At 37.9% G+C, this 14,004-nt stretch overlaps 26 non-coding genes across 26 annotated transcripts; 13 read left to right on the top strand and 13 right to left on the bottom strand.

The window, feature by feature from the left end:
- Positions 1–59: 59 nt before the first annotated feature.
- Trnaw-cca (transfer RNA tryptophan (anticodon CCA)) lies at positions 60–131 on the bottom strand. Its single transcript has one exon. It is a non-coding gene; the product is annotated as a tRNA-Trp (tRNA).
- Positions 132–535: 404 nt separating this feature from the next.
- On the top strand, positions 536–617 carry Trnas-aga (transfer RNA serine (anticodon AGA)). Its single transcript has one exon. It is a non-coding gene; the product is annotated as a tRNA-Ser (tRNA).
- A 551-nt stretch (positions 618–1,168) lies between these two features.
- On the bottom strand, positions 1,169–1,240 carry Trnaw-cca (transfer RNA tryptophan (anticodon CCA)). The gene has a single exon. It is a non-coding gene; the product is annotated as a tRNA-Trp (tRNA).
- Positions 1,241–1,644: 404 nt separating this feature from the next.
- Trnas-aga (transfer RNA serine (anticodon AGA)) lies at positions 1,645–1,726 on the top strand. Its single transcript has one exon. It is a non-coding gene; the product is annotated as a tRNA-Ser (tRNA).
- Positions 1,727–2,277: 551 nt separating this feature from the next.
- Trnaw-cca (transfer RNA tryptophan (anticodon CCA)) lies at positions 2,278–2,349 on the bottom strand. The gene has a single exon. It is a non-coding gene; the product is annotated as a tRNA-Trp (tRNA).
- A 404-nt stretch (positions 2,350–2,753) lies between these two features.
- On the top strand, positions 2,754–2,835 carry Trnas-aga (transfer RNA serine (anticodon AGA)). The gene has a single exon. It is a non-coding gene; the product is annotated as a tRNA-Ser (tRNA).
- A 551-nt stretch (positions 2,836–3,386) lies between these two features.
- On the bottom strand, positions 3,387–3,458 carry Trnaw-cca (transfer RNA tryptophan (anticodon CCA)). Its single transcript has one exon. It is a non-coding gene; the product is annotated as a tRNA-Trp (tRNA).
- Positions 3,459–3,862: 404 nt separating this feature from the next.
- Trnas-aga (transfer RNA serine (anticodon AGA)) lies at positions 3,863–3,944 on the top strand. Its single transcript has one exon. It is a non-coding gene; the product is annotated as a tRNA-Ser (tRNA).
- A 551-nt stretch (positions 3,945–4,495) lies between these two features.
- On the bottom strand, positions 4,496–4,567 carry Trnaw-cca (transfer RNA tryptophan (anticodon CCA)). Its single transcript has one exon. It is a non-coding gene; the product is annotated as a tRNA-Trp (tRNA).
- A 404-nt stretch (positions 4,568–4,971) lies between these two features.
- On the top strand, positions 4,972–5,053 carry Trnas-aga (transfer RNA serine (anticodon AGA)). Its single transcript has one exon. It is a non-coding gene; the product is annotated as a tRNA-Ser (tRNA).
- Positions 5,054–5,604: 551 nt separating this feature from the next.
- On the bottom strand, positions 5,605–5,676 carry Trnaw-cca (transfer RNA tryptophan (anticodon CCA)). The gene has a single exon. It is a non-coding gene; the product is annotated as a tRNA-Trp (tRNA).
- Positions 5,677–6,080: 404 nt separating this feature from the next.
- Positions 6,081–6,162, top strand: Trnas-aga (transfer RNA serine (anticodon AGA)). Its single transcript has one exon. It is a non-coding gene; the product is annotated as a tRNA-Ser (tRNA).
- A 551-nt stretch (positions 6,163–6,713) lies between these two features.
- Positions 6,714–6,785, bottom strand: Trnaw-cca (transfer RNA tryptophan (anticodon CCA)). The gene has a single exon. It is a non-coding gene; the product is annotated as a tRNA-Trp (tRNA).
- Positions 6,786–7,189: 404 nt separating this feature from the next.
- Positions 7,190–7,271, top strand: Trnas-aga (transfer RNA serine (anticodon AGA)). Its single transcript has one exon. It is a non-coding gene; the product is annotated as a tRNA-Ser (tRNA).
- A 551-nt stretch (positions 7,272–7,822) lies between these two features.
- Trnaw-cca (transfer RNA tryptophan (anticodon CCA)) lies at positions 7,823–7,894 on the bottom strand. The gene has a single exon. It is a non-coding gene; the product is annotated as a tRNA-Trp (tRNA).
- A 404-nt stretch (positions 7,895–8,298) lies between these two features.
- Trnas-aga (transfer RNA serine (anticodon AGA)) lies at positions 8,299–8,380 on the top strand. The gene has a single exon. It is a non-coding gene; the product is annotated as a tRNA-Ser (tRNA).
- Positions 8,381–8,931: 551 nt separating this feature from the next.
- Positions 8,932–9,003, bottom strand: Trnaw-cca (transfer RNA tryptophan (anticodon CCA)). Its single transcript has one exon. It is a non-coding gene; the product is annotated as a tRNA-Trp (tRNA).
- A 404-nt stretch (positions 9,004–9,407) lies between these two features.
- Positions 9,408–9,489, top strand: Trnas-aga (transfer RNA serine (anticodon AGA)). The gene has a single exon. It is a non-coding gene; the product is annotated as a tRNA-Ser (tRNA).
- Positions 9,490–10,040: 551 nt separating this feature from the next.
- Trnaw-cca (transfer RNA tryptophan (anticodon CCA)) lies at positions 10,041–10,112 on the bottom strand. Its single transcript has one exon. It is a non-coding gene; the product is annotated as a tRNA-Trp (tRNA).
- A 404-nt stretch (positions 10,113–10,516) lies between these two features.
- On the top strand, positions 10,517–10,598 carry Trnas-aga (transfer RNA serine (anticodon AGA)). Its single transcript has one exon. It is a non-coding gene; the product is annotated as a tRNA-Ser (tRNA).
- Positions 10,599–11,149: 551 nt separating this feature from the next.
- Positions 11,150–11,221, bottom strand: Trnaw-cca (transfer RNA tryptophan (anticodon CCA)). The gene has a single exon. It is a non-coding gene; the product is annotated as a tRNA-Trp (tRNA).
- A 404-nt stretch (positions 11,222–11,625) lies between these two features.
- On the top strand, positions 11,626–11,707 carry Trnas-aga (transfer RNA serine (anticodon AGA)). Its single transcript has one exon. It is a non-coding gene; the product is annotated as a tRNA-Ser (tRNA).
- A 551-nt stretch (positions 11,708–12,258) lies between these two features.
- On the bottom strand, positions 12,259–12,330 carry Trnaw-cca (transfer RNA tryptophan (anticodon CCA)). The gene has a single exon. It is a non-coding gene; the product is annotated as a tRNA-Trp (tRNA).
- Positions 12,331–12,734: 404 nt separating this feature from the next.
- Trnas-aga (transfer RNA serine (anticodon AGA)) lies at positions 12,735–12,816 on the top strand. Its single transcript has one exon. It is a non-coding gene; the product is annotated as a tRNA-Ser (tRNA).
- A 604-nt stretch (positions 12,817–13,420) lies between these two features.
- Positions 13,421–13,492, bottom strand: Trnaw-cca (transfer RNA tryptophan (anticodon CCA)). Its single transcript has one exon. It is a non-coding gene; the product is annotated as a tRNA-Trp (tRNA).
- Positions 13,493–13,896: 404 nt separating this feature from the next.
- Trnas-aga (transfer RNA serine (anticodon AGA)) lies at positions 13,897–13,978 on the top strand. Its single transcript has one exon. It is a non-coding gene; the product is annotated as a tRNA-Ser (tRNA).
- The last annotated feature ends 26 nt before the right edge of the window (positions 13,979–14,004 follow it).

Genomic DNA, 14,004 nt, shown 5'->3' with positions numbered 1-14,004 from the left:
ACAAACGTTGAATGTGAGACCTTTTCAATATTTCTAGAAAATTGCATCAAAAATACATATGACCCCGACGTGATTCGAACACGCAACCTTCTGATCTGGAGTCAGACGCGCTACCGTTGCGCCACGGAGTCCTTCTTCCAACCTAATGGAATTTTTAGTCTATAACGCTCAGGTTATTATCGATCCTGCTAAACCTGTACCCCTCCCTTTGGCTGTAAAAAAATAAAATCGTGTTTTCCTTACTTTTTGAAAAATATACGATTCAACACGAATCAATCATGATAATTTATAGACAAAATGTTCAAGACAAACTTGAATATTGAAAATATCGCCTGCGGCTACAATCCAAAATTGTTTGCCGAATTTAACTCTAGTTACTATAATTTAACAAAGGCTAAGTTTCCTAATTCAGACTTGCTAATGGAAATTTAAGAACTTATCAGATGACTTCCGACTGACGATGTGGCACTTACGACAGGTTGTTGTCGCACCTGGTATTAAGTATAAAGGAGTTAATTTTGGACGAACGTATCAAGTCGTCGTGGCCGAGTGGTTAAGGCGATAGACTAGAAATCTATTGGGGTCTCCCCGCACAGGTTCGAATCCTGTCGACGACGCAGACTTTTTGATATCCACTTTTTGTAATGAATCACACACACTGCTCACTCAACGCGCTCAAAGACAAGTAGGAATCAAAGTTATCGATAAGTTAACCACAGATTGATTCTGTCCTGAAAACGACCATTTTGAATGAATTCAGATGTTAATATGACAGAGTTCATTCAGCTCAACTGTGGACTGAGGAAGATCGTTAAGGTATCATGCATAGAGGAAGAAAAAAGGCACACACTCTCAGTATCAATCCTAACAATTTCGGGGAGATAAGCGGTGATTTGCCAGTAAATACTTTGATTTTGATAAAAATCGTTAGCTTTCCTATCTTCCGTCTGAAATTAAATTGTTATTGAAGGAAAACTGTTAGATACAAATTAAGAATAACGTATGTGAGAATCTTTGTGTTTCACTGACATGTAACTTGAACGAGAAACAGGCATCAAGTAGGTATCTCTTTCACTCACACAGTTTTCAATCAGTTTCTTTCAATTGTCACAAACGTTGAATGTGAGACCTTTTCAATATTTCTAGAAAATTGCATCAAAAATACATATGACCCCGACGTGATTCGAACACGCAACCTTCTGATCTGGAGTCAGACGCGCTACCGTTGCGCCACGGAGTCCTTCTTCCAACCTAATGGAATTTTTAGTCTATAACGCTCAGGTTATTATCGATCCTGCTAAACCTGTACCCCTCCCTTTGGCTGTAAAAAAATAAAATCGTGTTTTCCTTACTTTTTGAAAAATATACGATTCAACACGAATCAATCATGATAATTTATAGACAAAATGTTCAAGACAAACTTGAATATTGAAAATATCGCCTGCGGCTACAATCCAAAATTGTTTGCCGAATTTAACTCTAGTTACTATAATTTAACAAAGGCTAAGTTTCCTAATTCAGACTTGCTAATGGAAATTTAAGAACTTATCAGATGACTTCCGACTGACGATGTGGCACTTACGACAGGTTGTTGTCGCACCTGGTATTAAGTATAAAGGAGTTAATTTTGGACGAACGTATCAAGTCGTCGTGGCCGAGTGGTTAAGGCGATAGACTAGAAATCTATTGGGGTCTCCCCGCACAGGTTCGAATCCTGTCGACGACGCAGACTTTTTGATATCCACTTTTTGTAATGAATCACACACACTGCTCACTCAACGCGCTCAAAGACAAGTAGGAATCAAAGTTATCGATAAGTTAACCACAGATTGATTCTGTCCTGAAAACGACCATTTTGAATGAATTCAGATGTTAATATGACAGAGTTCATTCAGCTCAACTGTGGACTGAGGAAGATCGTTAAGGTATCATGCATAGAGGAAGAAAAAAGGCACACACTCTCAGTATCAATCCTAACAATTTCGGGGAGATAAGCGGTGATTTGCCAGTAAATACTTTGATTTTGATAAAAATCGTTAGCTTTCCTATCTTCCGTCTGAAATTAAATTGTTATTGAAGGAAAACTGTTAGATACAAATTAAGAATAACGTATGTGAGAATCTTTGTGTTTCACTGACATGTAACTTGAACGAGAAACAGGCATCAAGTAGGTATCTCTTTCACTCACACAGTTTTCAATCAGTTTCTTTCAATTGTCACAAACGTTGAATGTGAGACCTTTTCAATATTTCTAGAAAATTGCATCAAAAATACATATGACCCCGACGTGATTCGAACACGCAACCTTCTGATCTGGAGTCAGACGCGCTACCGTTGCGCCACGGAGTCCTTCTTCCAACCTAATGGAATTTTTAGTCTATAACGCTCAGGTTATTATCGATCCTGCTAAACCTGTACCCCTCCCTTTGGCTGTAAAAAAATAAAATCGTGTTTTCCTTACTTTTTGAAAAATATACGATTCAACACGAATCAATCATGATAATTTATAGACAAAATGTTCAAGACAAACTTGAATATTGAAAATATCGCCTGCGGCTACAATCCAAAATTGTTTGCCGAATTTAACTCTAGTTACTATAATTTAACAAAGGCTAAGTTTCCTAATTCAGACTTGCTAATGGAAATTTAAGAACTTATCAGATGACTTCCGACTGACGATGTGGCACTTACGACAGGTTGTTGTCGCATCTGGTATTAAGTATAAAGGAGTTAATTTTGGACGAACGTATCAAGTCGTCGTGGCCGAGTGGTTAAGGCGATAGACTAGAAATCTATTGGGGTCTCCCCGCACAGGTTCGAATCCTGTCGACGACGCAGACTTTTTGATATCCACTTTTTGTAATGAATCACACACACTGCTCACTCAACGCGCTCAAAGACAAGTAGGAATCAAAGTTATCGATAAGTTAACCACAGATTGATTCTGTCCTGAAAACGACCATTTTGAATGAATTCAGATGTTAATATGACAGAGTTCATTCAGCTCAACTGTGGACTGAGGAAGATCGTTAAGGTATCATGCATAGAGGAAGAAAAAAGGCACACACTCTCAGTATCAATCCTAACAATTTCGGGGAGATAAGCGGTGATTTGCCAGTAAATACTTTGATTTTGATAAAAATCGTTAGCTTTCCTATCTTCCGTCTGAAATTAAATTGTTATTGAAGGAAAACTGTTAGATACAAATTAAGAATAACGTATGTGAGAATCTTTGTGTTTCACTGACATGTAACTTGAACGAGAAACAGGCATCAAGTAGGTATCTCTTTCACTCACACAGTTTTCAATCAGTTTCTTTCAATTGTCACAAACGTTGAATGTGAGACCTTTTCAATATTTCTAGAAAATTGCATCAAAAATACATATGACCCCGACGTGATTCGAACACGCAACCTTCTGATCTGGAGTCAGACGCGCTACCGTTGCGCCACGGAGTCCTTCTTCCAACCTAATGGAATTTTTAGTCTATAACGCTCAGGTTATTATCGATCCTGCTAAACCTGTACCCCTCCCTTTGGCTGTAAAAAAATAAAATCGTGTTTTCCTTACTTTTTGAAAAATATACGATTCAACACGAATCAATCATGATAATTTATAGACAAAATGTTCAAGACAAACTTGAATATTGAAAATATCGCCTGCGGCTACAATCCAAAATTGTTTGCCGAATTTAACTCTAGTTACTATAATTTAACAAAGGCTAAGTTTCCTAATTCAGACTTGCTAATGGAAATTTAAGAACTTATCAGATGACTTCCGACTGACGATGTGGCACTTACGACAGGTTGTTGTCGCATCTGGTATTAAGTATAAAGGAGTTAATTTTGGACGAACGTATCAAGTCGTCGTGGCCGAGTGGTTAAGGCGATAGACTAGAAATCTATTGGGGTCTCCCCGCACAGGTTCGAATCCTGTCGACGACGCAGACTTTTTGATATCCACTTTTTGTAATGAATCACACACACTGCTCACTCAACGCGCTCAAAGACAAGTAGGAATCAAAGTTATCGATAAGTTAACCACAGATTGATTCTGTCCTGAAAACGACCATTTTGAATGAATTCAGATGTTAATATGACAGAGTTCATTCAGCTCAACTGTGGACTGAGGAAGATCGTTAAGGTATCATGCATAGAGGAAGAAAAAAGGCACACACTCTCAGTATCAATCCTAACAATTTCGGGGAGATAAGCGGTGATTTGCCAGTAAATACTTTGATTTTGATAAAAATCGTTAGCTTTCCTATCTTCCGTCTGAAATTAAATTGTTATTGAAGGAAAACTGTTAGATACAAATTAAGAATAACGTATGTGAGAATCTTTGTGTTTCACTGACATGTAACTTGAACGAGAAACAGGCATCAAGTAGGTATCTCTTTCACTCACACAGTTTTCAATCAGTTTCTTTCAATTGTCACAAACGTTGAATGTGAGACCTTTTCAATATTTCTAGAAAATTGCATCAAAAATACATATGACCCCGACGTGATTCGAACACGCAACCTTCTGATCTGGAGTCAGACGCGCTACCGTTGCGCCACGGAGTCCTTCTTCCAACCTAATGGAATTTTTAGTCTATAACGCTCAGGTTATTATCGATCCTGCTAAACCTGTACCCCTCCCTTTGGCTGTAAAAAAATAAAATCGTGTTTTCCTTACTTTTTGAAAAATATACGATTCAACACGAATCAATCATGATAATTTATAGACAAAATGTTCAAGACAAACTTGAATATTGAAAATATCGCCTGCGGCTACAATCCAAAATTGTTTGCCGAATTTAACTCTAGTTACTATAATTTAACAAAGGCTAAGTTTCCTAATTCAGACTTGCTAATGGAAATTTAAGAACTTATCAGATGACTTCCGACTGACGATGTGGCACTTACGACAGGTTGTTGTCGCACCTGGTATTAAGTATAAAGGAGTTAATTTTGGACGAACGTATCAAGTCGTCGTGGCCGAGTGGTTAAGGCGATAGACTAGAAATCTATTGGGGTCTCCCCGCACAGGTTCGAATCCTGTCGACGACGCAGACTTTTTGATATCCACTTTTTGTAATGAATCACACACACTGCTCACTCAACGCGCTCAAAGACAAGTAGGAATCAAAGTTATCGATAAGTTAACCACAGATTGATTCTGTCCTGAAAACGACCATTTTGAATGAATTCAGATGTTAATATGACAGAGTTCATTCAGCTCAACTGTGGACTGAGGAAGATCGTTAAGGTATCATGCATAGAGGAAGAAAAAAGGCACACACTCTCAGTATCAATCCTAACAATTTCGGGGAGATAAGCGGTGATTTGCCAGTAAATACTTTGATTTTGATAAAAATCGTTAGCTTTCCTATCTTCCGTCTGAAATTAAATTGTTATTGAAGGAAAACTGTTAGATACAAATTAAGAATAACGTATGTGAGAATCTTTGTGTTTCACTGACATGTAACTTGAACGAGAAACAGGCATCAAGTAGGTATCTCTTTCACTCACACAGTTTTCAATCAGTTTCTTTCAATTGTCACAAACGTTGAATGTGAGACCTTTTCAATATTTCTAGAAAATTGCATCAAAAATACATATGACCCCGACGTGATTCGAACACGCAACCTTCTGATCTGGAGTCAGACGCGCTACCGTTGCGCCACGGAGTCCTTCTTCCAACCTAATGGAATTTTTAGTCTATAACGCTCAGGTTATTATCGATCCTGCTAAACCTGTACCCCTCCCTTTGGCTGTAAAAAAATAAAATCGTGTTTTCCTTACTTTTTGAAAAATATACGATTCAACACGAATCAATCATGATAATTTATAGACAAAATGTTCAAGACAAACTTGAATATTGAAAATATCGCCTGCGGCTACAATCCAAAATTGTTTGCCGAATTTAACTCTAGTTACTATAATTTAACAAAGGCTAAGTTTCCTAATTCAGACTTGCTAATGGAAATTTAAGAACTTATCAGATGACTTCCGACTGACGATGTGGCACTTACGACAGGTTGTTGTCGCACCTGGTATTAAGTATAAAGGAGTTAATTTTGGACGAACGTATCAAGTCGTCGTGGCCGAGTGGTTAAGGCGATAGACTAGAAATCTATTGGGGTCTCCCCGCACAGGTTCGAATCCTGTCGACGACGCAGACTTTTTGATATCCACTTTTTGTAATGAATCACACACACTGCTCACTCAACGCGCTCAAAGACAAGTAGGAATCAAAGTTATCGATAAGTTAACCACAGATTGATTCTGTCCTGAAAACGACCATTTTGAATGAATTCAGATGTTAATATGACAGAGTTCATTCAGCTCAACTGTGGACTGAGGAAGATCGTTAAGGTATCATGCATAGAGGAAGAAAAAAGGCACACACTCTCAGTATCAATCCTAACAATTTCGGGGAGATAAGCGGTGATTTGCCAGTAAATACTTTGATTTTGATAAAAATCGTTAGCTTTCCTATCTTCCGTCTGAAATTAAATTGTTATTGAAGGAAAACTGTTAGATACAAATTAAGAATAACGTATGTGAGAATCTTTGTGTTTCACTGACATGTAACTTGAACGAGAAACAGGCATCAAGTAGGTATCTCTTTCACTCACACAGTTTTCAATCAGTTTCTTTCAATTGTCACAAACGTTGAATGTGAGACCTTTTCAATATTTCTAGAAAATTGCATCAAAAATACATATGACCCCGACGTGATTCGAACACGCAACCTTCTGATCTGGAGTCAGACGCGCTACCGTTGCGCCACGGAGTCCTTCTTCCAACCTAATGGAATTTTTAGTCTATAACGCTCAGGTTATTATCGATCCTGCTAAACCTGTACCCCTCCCTTTGGCTGTAAAAAAATAAAATCGTGTTTTCCTTACTTTTTGAAAAATATACGATTCAACACGAATCAATCATGATAATTTATAGACAAAATGTTCAAGACAAACTTGAATATTGAAAATATCGCCTGCGGCTACAATCCAAAATTGTTTGCCGAATTTAACTCTAGTTACTATAATTTAACAAAGGCTAAGTTTCCTAATTCAGACTTGCTAATGGAAATTTAAGAACTTATCAGATGACTTCCGACTGACGATGTGGCACTTACGACAGGTTGTTGTCGCATCTGGTATTAAGTATAAAGGAGTTAATTTTGGACGAACGTATCAAGTCGTCGTGGCCGAGTGGTTAAGGCGATAGACTAGAAATCTATTGGGGTCTCCCCGCACAGGTTCGAATCCTGTCGACGACGCAGACTTTTTGATATCCACTTTTTGTAATGAATCACACACACTGCTCACTCAACGCGCTCAAAGACAAGTAGGAATCAAAGTTATCGATAAGTTAACCACAGATTGATTCTGTCCTGAAAACGACCATTTTGAATGAATTCAGATGTTAATATGACAGAGTTCATTCAGCTCAACTGTGGACTGAGGAAGATCGTTAAGGTATCATGCATAGAGGAAGAAAAAAGGCACACACTCTCAGTATCAATCCTAACAATTTCGGGGAGATAAGCGGTGATTTGCCAGTAAATACTTTGATTTTGATAAAAATCGTTAGCTTTCCTATCTTCCGTCTGAAATTAAATTGTTATTGAAGGAAAACTGTTAGATACAAATTAAGAATAACGTATGTGAGAATCTTTGTGTTTCACTGACATGTAACTTGAACGAGAAACAGGCATCAAGTAGGTATCTCTTTCACTCACACAGTTTTCAATCAGTTTCTTTCAATTGTCACAAACGTTGAATGTGAGACCTTTTCAATATTTCTAGAAAATTGCATCAAAAATACATATGACCCCGACGTGATTCGAACACGCAACCTTCTGATCTGGAGTCAGACGCGCTACCGTTGCGCCACGGAGTCCTTCTTCCAACCTAATGGAATTTTTAGTCTATAACGCTCAGGTTATTATCGATCCTGCTAAACCTGTACCCCTCCCTTTGGCTGTAAAAAAATAAAATCGTGTTTTCCTTACTTTTTGAAAAATATACGATTCAACACGAATCAATCATGATAATTTATAGACAAAATGTTCAAGACAAACTTGAATATTGAAAATATCGCCTGCGGCTACAATCCAAAATTGTTTGCCGAATTTAACTCTAGTTACTATAATTTAACAAAGGCTAAGTTTCCTAATTCAGACTTGCTAATGGAAATTTAAGAACTTATCAGATGACTTCCGACTGACGATGTGGCACTTACGACAGGTTGTTGTCGCATCTGGTATTAAGTATAAAGGAGTTAATTTTGGACGAACGTATCAAGTCGTCGTGGCCGAGTGGTTAAGGCGATAGACTAGAAATCTATTGGGGTCTCCCCGCACAGGTTCGAATCCTGTCGACGACGCAGACTTTTTGATATCCACTTTTTGTAATGAATCACACACACTGCTCACTCAACGCGCTCAAAGACAAGTAGGAATCAAAGTTATCGATAAGTTAACCACAGATTGATTCTGTCCTGAAAACGACCATTTTGAATGAATTCAGATGTTAATATGACAGAGTTCATTCAGCTCAACTGTGGACTGAGGAAGATCGTTAAGGTATCATGCATAGAGGAAGAAAAAAGGCACACACTCTCAGTATCAATCCTAACAATTTCGGGGAGATAAGCGGTGATTTGCCAGTAAATACTTTGATTTTGATAAAAATCGTTAGCTTTCCTATCTTCCGTCTGAAATTAAATTGTTATTGAAGGAAAACTGTTAGATACAAATTAAGAATAACGTATGTGAGAATCTTTGTGTTTCACTGACATGTAACTTGAACGAGAAACAGGCATCAAGTAGGTATCTCTTTCACTCACACAGTTTTCAATCAGTTTCTTTCAATTGTCACAAACGTTGAATGTGAGACCTTTTCAATATTTCTAGAAAATTGCATCAAAAATACATATGACCCCGACGTGATTCGAACACGCAACCTTCTGATCTGGAGTCAGACGCGCTACCGTTGCGCCACGGAGTCCTTCTTCCAACCTAATGGAATTTTTAGTCTATAACGCTCAGGTTATTATCGATCCTGCTAAACCTGTACCCCTCCCTTTGGCTGTAAAAAAATAAAATCGTGTTTTCCTTACTTTTTGAAAAATATACGATTCAACACGAATCAATCATGATAATTTATAGACAAAATGTTCAAGACAAACTTGAATATTGAAAATATCGCCTGCGGCTACAATCCAAAATTGTTTGCCGAATTTAACTCTAGTTACTATAATTTAACAAAGGCTAAGTTTCCTAATTCAGACTTGCTAATGGAAATTTAAGAACTTATCAGATGACTTCCGACTGACGATGTGGCACTTACGACAGGTTGTTGTCGCATCTGGTATTAAGTATAAAGGAGTTAATTTTGGACGAACGTATCAAGTCGTCGTGGCCGAGTGGTTAAGGCGATAGACTAGAAATCTATTGGGGTCTCCCCGCACAGGTTCGAATCCTGTCGACGACGCAGACTTTTTGATATCCACTTTTTGTAATGAATCACACACACTGCTCACTCAACGCGCTCAAAGACAAGTAGGAATCAAAGTTATCGATAAGTTAACCACAGATTGATTCTGTCCTGAAAACGACCATTTTGAATGAATTCAGATGTTAATATGACAGAGTTCATTCAGCTCAACTGTGGACTGAGGAAGATCGTTAAGGTATCATGCATAGAGGAAGAAAAAAGGCACACACTCTCAGTATCAATCCTAACAATTTCGGGGAGATAAGCGGTGATTTGCCAGTAAATACTTTGATTTTGATAAAAATCGTTAGCTTTCCTATCTTCCGTCTGAAATTAAATTGTTATTGAAGGAAAACTGTTAGATACAAATTAAGAATAACGTATGTGAGAATCTTTGTGTTTCACTGACATGTAACTTGAACGAGAAACAGGCATCAAGTAGGTATCTCTTTCACTCACACAGTTTTCAATCAGTTTCTTTCAATTGTCACAAACGTTGAATGTGAGACCTTTTCAATATTTCTAGAAAATTGCATCAAAAATACATATGACCCCGACGTGATTCGAACACGCAACCTTCTGATCTGGAGTCAGACGCGCTACCGTTGCGCCACGGAGTCCTTCTTCCAACCTAATGGAATTTTTAGTCTATAACGCTCAGGTTATTATCGATCCTGCTAAACCTGTACCCCTCCCTTTGGCTGTAAAAAAATAAAATCGTGTTTTCCTTACTTTTTGAAAAATATACGATTCAACACGAATCAATCATGATAATTTATAGACAAAATGTTCAAGACAAACTTGAATATTGAAAATATCGCCTGCGGCTACAATCCAAAATTGTTTGCCGAATTTAACTCTAGTTACTATAATTTAACAAAGGCTAAGTTTCCTAATTCAGACTTGCTAATGGAAATTTAAGAACTTATCAGATGACTTCCGACTGACGATGTGGCACTTACGACAGGTTGTTGTCGCATCTGGTATTAAGTATAAAGGAGTTAATTTTGGACGAACGTATCAAGTCGTCGTGGCCGAGTGGTTAAGGCGATAGACTAGAAATCTATTGGGGTCTCCCCGCACAGGTTCGAATCCTGTCGACGACGCAGACTTTTTGATATCCACTTTTTGTAATGAATCACACACACTGCTCACTCAACGCGCTCAAAGACAAGTAGGAATCAAAGTTATCGATAAGTTAACCACAGATTGATTCTGTCCTGAAAACGACCATTTTGAATGAATTCAGATGTTAATATGACAGAGTTCATTCAGCTCAACTGTGGACTGAGGAAGATCGTTAAGGTATCATGCATAGAGGAAGAAAAAAGGCACACACTCTCAGTATCAATCCTAACAATTTCGGGGAGATAAGCGGTGATTTGCCAGTAAATACTTTGATTTTGATAAAAATCGTTAGCTTTCCTATCTTCCGTCTGAAATTAAATTGTTATTGAAGGAAAACTGTTAGATACAAATTAAGAATAACGTATGTGAGAATCTTTGTGTTTCACTGACATGTAACTTGAACGAGAAACAGGCATCAAGTAGGTATCTCTTTCACTCACACAGTTTTCAATCAGTTTCTTTCAATTGTCACAAACGTTGAATGTGAGACCTTTTCAATATTTCTAGAAAATTGCATCAAAAATACATATGACCCCGACGTGATTCGAACACGCAACCTTCTGATCTGGAGTCAGACGCGCTACCGTTGCGCCACGGAGTCCTTCTTCCAACCTAATGGAATTTTTAGTCTATAACGCTCAGGTTATTATCGATCCTGCTAAACCTGTACCCCTCCCTTTGGCTGTAAAAAAATAAAATCGTGTTTTCCTTACTTTTTGAAAAATATACGATTCAACACGAATCAATCATGATAATTTATAGACAAAATGTTCAAGACAAACTTGAATATTGAAAATATCGCCTGCGGCTACAATCCAAAATTGTTTGCCGAATTTAACTCTAGTTACTATAATTTAACAAAGGCTAAGTTTCCTAATTCAGACTTGCTAATGGAAATTTAAGAACTTATCAGATGACTTCCGACTGACGATGTGGCACTTACGACAGGTTGTTGTCGCATCTGGTATTAAGTATAAAGGAGTTAATTTTGGACGAACGTATCAAGTCGTCGTGGCCGAGTGGTTAAGGCGATAGACTAGAAATCTATTGGGGTCTCCCCGCACAGGTTCGAATCCTGTCGACGACGCAGACTTTTTGATATCCACTTTTTGTAATGAATCACACACACTGCTCACTCAACGCGCTCAAAGACAAGTAGGAATCAAAGTTATCGATAAGTTAACCACAGATTGATTCTGTCCTGAAAACGACCATTTTGAATGAATTCAGATGTTAATATGACAGAGTTCATTCAGCTCAACTGTGGACTGAGGAAGATCGTTAAGGTATCATGCATAGAGGAAGAAAAAAGGCACACACTCTCAGTATCAATCCTAACAATTTCGGGGAGATAAGCGGTGATTTGCCAGTAAATACTTTGATTTTGATAAAAATCGTTAGCTTTCCTATCTTCCGTCTGAAATTAAATTGTTATTGAAGGAAAACTGTTAGATACAAATTAAGAATAACGTATGTGAGAATCTTTGTGTTTCACTGACATGTAACTTGAACGAGAAACAGGCATCAAGTAGGTATCTCTTTCACTCACACAGTTTTCAATCAGTTTCTTTCAATTGTCACAAACGTTGAATGTGAGACCTTTTCAATATTTCTAGAAAATTGCATCAAAAATACATATGACCCCGACGTGATTCGAACACGCAACCTTCTGATCTGGAGTCAGACGCGCTACCGTTGCGCCACGGAGTCCTTCTTCCAACCTAATGGAATTTTTAGTCTATAACGCTCAGGTTATTATCGATCCTGCTAAACCTGTACCCCTCCCTTTGGCTGTAAAAAAATAAAATCGTGTTTTCCTTACTTTTTGAAAAATATACGATTCAACACGAATCAATCATGATAATTTATAGACAAAATGTTCAAGACAAACTTGAATATTGAAAATATCGCCTGCGGCTACAATCCAAAATTGTTTGCCGAATTTAACTCTAGTTACTATAATTTAACAAAGGCTAAGTTTCCTAATTCAGACTTGCTAATGGAAATTTAAGAACTTATCAGATGACTTCCGACTGACGATGTGGCACTTACGACAGGTTGTTGTCGCATCTGGTATTAAGTATAAAGGAGTTAATTTTGGACGAACGTATCAAGTCGTCGTGGCCGAGTGGTTAAGGCGATAGACTAGAAATCTATTGGGGTCTCCCCGCACAGGTTCGAATCCTGTCGACGACGCAGACTTTTTGATATCCACTTTTTGTAATGAATCACACACACTGTCGACGACGCAGACTTTTTGATATCCACTTTTTGTAATGAATCACACACACTGCTCACTCAACGCGCTCAAAGACAAGTAGGAATCAAAGTTATCGATAAGTTAACCACAGATTGATTCTGTCCTGAAAACGACCATTTTGAATGAATTCAGATGTTAATATGACAGAGTTCATTCAGCTCAACTGTGGACTGAGGAAGATCGTTAAGGTATCATGCATAGAGGAAGAAAAAAGGCACACACTCTCAGTATCAATCCTAACAATTTCGGGGAGATAAGCGGTGATTTGCCAGTAAATACTTTGATTTTGATAAAAATCGTTAGCTTTCCTATCTTCCGTCTGAAATTAAATTGTTATTGAAGGAAAACTGTTAGATACAAATTAAGAATAACGTATGTGAGAATCTTTGTGTTTCACTGACATGTAACTTGAACGAGAAACAGGCATCAAGTAGGTATCTCTTTCACTCACACAGTTTTCAATCAGTTTCTTTCAATTGTCACAAACGTTGAATGTGAGACCTTTTCAATATTTCTAGAAAATTGCATCAAAAATACATATGACCCCGACGTGATTCGAACACGCAACCTTCTGATCTGGAGTCAGACGCGCTACCGTTGCGCCACGGAGTCCTTCTTCCAACCTAATGGAATTTTTAGTCTATAACGCTCAGGTTATTATCGATCCTGCTAAACCTGTACCCCTCCCTTTGGCTGTAAAAAAATAAAATCGTGTTTTCCTTACTTTTTGAAAAATATACGATTCAACACGAATCAATCATGATAATTTATAGACAAAATGTTCAAGACAAACTTGAATATTGAAAATATCGCCTGCGGCTACAATCCAAAATTGTTTGCCGAATTTAACTCTAGTTACTATAATTTAACAAAGGCTAAGTTTCCTAATTCAGACTTGCTAATGGAAATTTAAGAACTTATCAGATGACTTCCGACTGACGATGTGGCACTTACGACAGGTTGTTGTCGCATCTGGTATTAAGTATAAAGGAGTTAATTTTGGACGAACGTATCAAGTCGTCGTGGCCGAGTGGTTAAGGCGATAGACTAGAAATCTATTGGGGTCTCCCCGCACAGGTTCGAATCCTGTCGACGACGCAGACTTTTTGATATCCACTTTTTGT

Source organism: Mytilus edulis, chromosome 12 (assembly GCF_963676685.1).
Source record: "Mytilus edulis chromosome 12, xbMytEdul2.2, whole genome shotgun sequence".
In the NCBI taxonomy this organism is placed as follows: domain Eukaryota; kingdom Metazoa; phylum Mollusca; class Bivalvia; order Mytilida; family Mytilidae; genus Mytilus; species Mytilus edulis.
Note: the sequence above shows the minus strand (reverse complement) of the source record. Positions and strands in the feature narration are given on the sequence as shown.